Genomic DNA, 6618 nt, shown 5'->3' with positions numbered 1-6618 from the left:
ATATAGTTATCAAACCATCAATATAACCTGTCATAAAGATAATTGTATAATTATCAGACCATCAATATAACCTTTCATAAAGATAATTATATAATTATCAAATTATCAATATAACATGTTATAAAGATAACTGTAAAGTTATTAAACCATCGATATAACATGTCATAAAGATAACTGTATAGTTATCAAACCATCAATATAACCTGTCATAAAGATAATTGTATAGTTATCAAACCATCAATATAACCTGTCATAAGATAATTGCAAAATTATCAAATCATTGATATAACCTATCATAAGATTCTTGTAAATTTTAATTATTTTCAAATGCAAATGTAAATACAAAAAACATGTATCATTTAATTAAAGTAATTAATGTTTCCAACAAAAAAGTAATAACATGATGTTCTTATTTTTAACAACAAACATAATAAAAGAAGTGTCAAATGTCTTCAATGTCTTGTTAACTTCTCCATCAATAATTTCTCTATTGTTGTGTAACCACCTTTTGAATCTATAAGAATTGAAAAACGAGTATAAGAAACAAAAAGTAATCATTTCATACTATCCAAAACTAAATAGTAAAAGTTAATGAAGTATAAAATATTTACCAAAGCTATAGGCCATGCAATGTGGAATATTCAAAGTAAATTAAGACATAAAGCAAAATAAAGTAAAATCCAAAAAAAATATAAATTATTCTAATTTTGTGTCAAAAAACTCAAAAGGGATTCAATCCAACACCAATAGGTATGTGGGGTTTTTAAATGGATTCCAACTAGACATAGAAAAGAATCATCTCATGTAAAGAGTATCCCTAACCCATTGAACCAAAACCCTCAAGAAGGAATCAACAACACATCCCATGAAAGTTAGGGTTCTTTGTTCTAACTAAAGAAAAAGAAAAAGAAAAAGCCAATGACATGGTAAGAAACATGGGATCCTTGTTCCTATGTATTTAATGCAAAATTAGTAAGTTGGTTAAAGGCTTTTAATGCAAACCGAATCAAATATAATTTTGTCCAATTATCCAATGAAATTGAAGTGAAAGTCTAACTAATTCCTGTGGGATGTTTGATGTTTGACAAGCACCACCAAATTGCCAACCATGGTCTAGAACATCATTTCAAGTCAATTTCTGGCATTAGATTTCTTTCACGTGGGGACTCATCAAATGGACAATCTTGATCTAGAGAGAGAGAGATGGTTTCTCTAAGACATACTTTAATTCAAAGTTATGCTTCTAATCAAAATCTTTGTAAGCTTTATCTCCAACCCCAAGTTAAAATGGCACCCAAGAAAGGCACATTTGTTTACAAAGTAAGATTTCTCTCTCTTGTGCCCTTTTATTCTTTCTTGCTTTAAAAACCCAAGTCTTTATATTTCAAAAAGCTCTTCCAATCTTGAGGCATTTGATAACCTAAATACCCCATAAATTTTTGGTTGAACTATAGAGAGACTCATCTACACTTTGTTCTACTAGAACCAGCTAGCCTTTCCACTTTGAGATAAATAATAAGATATAAGACACATCAAGTGATTGCAAATATTTGCAACAACTGTAATGGTAACAACTGGAAGTTGAGCCACATGTCTTTATGGCATTCATTTATGTATCTATGTCCATTAGTCCATTACCTTATTATTAATGCAATCTTTTGAACTGATATCCCTCCTCTCCTTGAAAAAGGCAGGTCTATCAAGCATGTAAAACAAGGGAAAAACATAATACCTTTTGACACCAATAAAATGGATAATCAATGGTGCTGATAAAACAGGGCAACCACTGCTAAAGAGGGGAATTCATTCTCAATCACAGTAAACTGAGCTCATAATTGCTAAAGTGTTATGCCAATGCTAAGCATATATTATTATTCATAAAAAAAAACCAAAGCCCAATGTTGGGTATCCAGGCGGGTAATGGTTTGACCCCATGATGTGGGAAAGAGGGTCACTAGAGCCAGTTATGGTGCTAAGAACCAAAGAGATCATGAATGACCGACTTGCAATGCTGGCTTTTGTGGGGTTTTAGTTCCAAGCCATTTACACAGGAGGACCCATTGAGAACTTGATGCTTATATTGCTGATCCTGGACACTGCATGCTCATATCTAACGCAAGAGGACCCATGTGTTGATACATTATGGATGGTCAGAGTCAGACCCTTGGATCATCAAACGAGCTTGATCTTCCTGTAACATTTCATGTCAAATTGAATGGGTAAGTCCTTGTCCAACTCCAAGCCTCATAACATCTATCAACCTCTTTCTTGCTACTTGTAGCTCAACTTCATCATCATCCTCCCTTATACAAACCTCTTGTGGACTACTATAGAAACTTGAAGCATAGGGATAAAGTGATAACTGAATGCTTCTCCCACTCATTTTTTACTCCATTTAAGGTTGGTATGTTAATCCGTTCAAAAGGCCACTGCCATGGAGCTTGTAGAACTTAATATAATTTGTTGAGCCTTTTAAAGCTTATGTGAATTTATAAATGCTGCAGTCTTCTTTGTTATTTTGCAGCATGGATGAGAATATATATTCTGACATCTGAGACAAGGCAAAGGCATATCATATTATTAGTTGTGCATGCATGATTTTAGTACATGAGGCATGCATAGACCATGGATTTACTTCATAAGAAGAAAATATTATTAAAAGTTATTTTAAACTCATTTTATTAACAATTTAATTTTCTGATTACTTTCTTATTTACTATATTGTACTACATTTGATTTTTGAGTAAATATCTCAACCATTTTCCCCTTTTCAATAATTTTCTCAGGAACCAAACTTAAATCTATAAAATGAATCCAATAGATAAGATTCAATTAAATGCCATTGGTCATAACCATTCAATCAATTACATTAACATTGACCACAGTCCACAAATCATTAACAGTGAAACCCATTTGATTGGTTTAAGCTTTGACTCAGAAGGTCTCCCACTCCCAGGCAGCCCAATCAGATCACAACACCCTCCCTCCTTTAAAGCTTGCTATTAAAGTCTCTGACTGTGGCTGGCTGTAGTAGCCGAGAGATCAGAGATGGGCTATCTGCCATGCCAATATGTTTAATTTCATTTTTCTCAAACAAACTTAACTGCAATATTAGCAAACCATGCCAATATGTTCAAAAGGCCACTAAGAAGGATATCATAGTGAGAACCAGCAAAGAAGGTTGTCACACATCTGAACTATAGGCATCTCTCCAACAAGTCTATTATAAGGTGGGTATCAAAATGAATATAGAAATTCAAGCAAACCATTCTAGAACAACAACATATGGTGGATATTGGACATAGCAAATGTTGCAACTACATCAAGCTTCATGTTCCCACCAAACGTCAAAAGATAAAAATTAAATATTAAGATCAAAATCAAATGGCCATCTTATTCATTATAAAACGGAAAAAAAAAAGTTGATTTAGAAGTAGAAAGATTACTTAATTTGAGGATCAGCTAAATATGGTCAATCTGCAAAGGACTAGATAACAGACCCTTCATTCACCAGGTAATGACTCGGTAAGAAAACCGATTCGTTTGGAAAACTCATCCAAGTTACATGCAGGTATGCTGTAGGTATTTGTAAAGATTCTAGAATTATCTATGTGAGTTAATTAGTATCGAACCTACATATCATGAGTTAATTAGTATTGAACCTACATATCATGTCATAGGGAAACAAATCGCCATTTAAACCGAGATTAGCATGGCTAACAGAAAATGACAGAAGAAATAAAACCCTAAACCCTAATATCCATCAAAACGTTGGTGGTTAAGGGGTAACTTGATACCTAAGTAAATGGAAAACAACGGATTAAGACACGAAGACATACCCCTTGGATTCTCTTTCCGGTAACAAGACACTTAGGCCCACTGACTTTCTTCTTGGTGCTCTGGAAAACGAGCTTCTCGCCTGAATTCCAACACAATCAGAATAAATTAATACACCTCAAAACAAAATCAAAGAAGAATATCAAAATTGCTTCAAGGGCAACTGATACATTTATAGATAGCGAAAACGAAACCTTAAATGATTTGCGGCTGTCATCATCTTACCACAACTCGTTTTGCGATGGAATGCCCCTTTTGTTTGCTTCACAATAAGGAGAAACTCGATTGTAGACTGAGAGGTTGAGATGGAATGGCCCTGGATGCGTTAGACTGAGAGATTGAGAGGTAGAGACATCACCGAACAGAGAGAGATAGAGACCTCGAGAGAGAAGGGGAGGGAGAGAAATACTAGGGTTGGTGAGTGAAAAGGTGTTGCTGGCTATTCGGTTCTGATAGGCTATTCCGTTCTGATAGTGTGAGAAAGAAGGGGAGGGAAGAAATTCGAAGGGGTTCGAGTGGGAAAATTTTGCTAAAGATAGGGTTCCTATCGGCGATGCTAATGAACCGGGTCTGGCCGGTCCTAATTAAATATATTAATTATATTTTATTTAAGTTTTTCATCTTTTTATAAATAAAATTTTAAAAAAATTTTTTAGAGGCAAAAAATGGTTTTTTTTTGTAAAATGGTTGAAATAAGTTATTAAATAAGTATTACTTTATCAATTACTTATAGAAAGTATTTAATAATTAATGAAGTTTTAATTTATTAAATAAATACTTATTTTTAATTAATTAATTAATAATTAATAATTATTTAGAGATGGATCAACTAGAAAACTCTGTGGCTGTACTTTTTGGGCTAGAGATGTAATTTTGGGTTAGCCTGAAATGGAAAATACCAAGAGAACACAGGGTATTCACTGACTTTACTCCATTCTTCCCAAAATCTGATAGAACTTTCATTACTAGATTCTATAAATTTAGAGGAAACTAAAAAAATCTGGAGAACCATGTTACAAATATATACTATATTTATTAACAAGATGAATTAGGACAAAGAAATTTTTATTTGTTTATTTGTTAAAATACATTATCTCTGGAGGCGAGATAGGGGGTAGGCGTGCTAATTGGTATAAGAATGTTGATAGAGCAAACAGGGGGAATAGGGAAAAACCTAAAAACAACAAAAAAGACTAATAGAACAACAATTGAAAAAAATCAAAACTTCAACGAACCAAACAAACACTCCCTCAAGGATTCTGCCTTCGGCCCCAACCTTATAAGTCATACGGCGACTCCGAGACTTCTCACTCCCTCATGTCTACACTAATTCCTACTTCCCACCTAATCAATTTCAATTCTACCGCTGCTACTTGCCGCTGTCGAGGATGCCATCCAATGAAATATGCTACTGACCTCCATCACCGCCCCTCACTTCATTTACTGATTCATGCGAAGAGGAAGCATGGGTTTGGGCCCTGATTAAAACCGAGCATCACCGGATGCTAAACCCGCACTCACCAGTTATCTCTATTCTACCATTGTCTCTCAATCTCTCTCTCGCTTCATCTCCTTCAACCTCAGCAATAAACCCTGCTCCTCCACCCTCCACTCCACTCTCCTCTATGATCTCTTCCTTAGCTTCTTCTCCATTGATCCCTCTCTCCGTTCTGCCACCGTTGTTGACATCCTTGCTGACCATTGAAAATGTGGGAACGGTTTAAGGCCTCTAGCGAGTGAATTCGCCCGCAAAAGATAATTTGAGTGCACGGAGAGTTTTTATCAACCAATTTGGCGGTGTATTTTTGCTTGGTGTTTTTTATACTTCTTAAATAAAATATTTAAACGTGCATAGTGTAATTGTGTAAAGCACAGCTTTTAAAACTACCAGTTGCTATTCAACCCCTTTCAAAACTGCCGCTATTTATCAGTTTTTTTGTAGTGCCAGTTTTTGCTAAAACATATTGAGAATGAATTATTTTCTATTACTTTTGATAATGTTAGTAATAATGATTCAGCAATAAATATTTTTAAATATCAATTAAAACCATGTTTAATATAAACATTTTATATTAGATGTTAAACATAGATGGAATTCTACCTATGTTATGTTAGAAAGTTATATTTCTCACAAACAATTTCTTAATGATTTTTATAATGCAAAAATGCCTACTAATATTATATTTGGGGAATATTGGGAAATGACAATTTGTATAAGAGATTTTTTAAAACATTTTTTTTGATGCAACTAATGAATTATTGGGTATTTATTATCCAACTAGTTGTAATTTACCTTACCAATTAATGGTGATTACTGATTGTTTTGCAGAATATAAAAATAATCCACAATTTAAAAGTATTGTTGAGACAATGGAAAATAAATTTAAAAATGTTGGGAGAATGTTTCTCCTATTTCTTGTTTAACTATAATATTAGATCATATGATTAAGAAAGATGGTTTAGATATTTTACTTGAAACATGTTGTGAAAATATGAATATTGATATTGGAAATAAAAAGAAGAAATAAATAGTTTATTATTTGAAATGTACAGCTTATATGAATATGAAGTAATAGGAAATAATTCTACAAGTTGTATAGCTACATCTTCCACTTCTGAACATGAGTCTAGTAGTAGAAGAGAAAAAAAAAATATTTGATAAGTAGAAGGCAGAAATCTGCTACCACAACAACAAGTTCATTTACCGAATTTAATTTTTATTTACAAGCAAATTTTTCCACTTTAGGTGAGGGAACAAATAATTTTGATATTTTAGCCTAG

At 33.2% G+C, this 6618-nt stretch overlaps 1 long non-coding RNA gene across 1 annotated transcript; it reads right to left on the bottom strand.

Moving 5' to 3' along the window:
* Positions 1-286: 286 nt before the first annotated feature.
* On the bottom strand, positions 287-4395 carry LOC148879771 (uncharacterized). Its single transcript, XR_016104326.1, has 3 exons — positions 4063-4395; positions 3840-3919; positions 287-514 (listed from the first exon to the last, which is right to left on the bottom strand). It is a non-coding gene; the product is annotated as an uncharacterized LOC148879771 (long non-coding RNA).
* Positions 4396-6618: the final 2223 nt, after the last annotated feature.

The sequence above is a fragment of the Nelumbo lutea genome, chromosome 1 (assembly GCF_056320005.1).
Source record: "Nelumbo lutea isolate HS-2025 chromosome 1, American lotus-T2T, whole genome shotgun sequence".
NCBI lineage: Eukaryota > Viridiplantae > Streptophyta > Magnoliopsida > Proteales > Nelumbonaceae > Nelumbo > Nelumbo lutea.
Note: the sequence above shows the minus strand (reverse complement) of the source record. Positions and strands in the feature narration are given on the sequence as shown.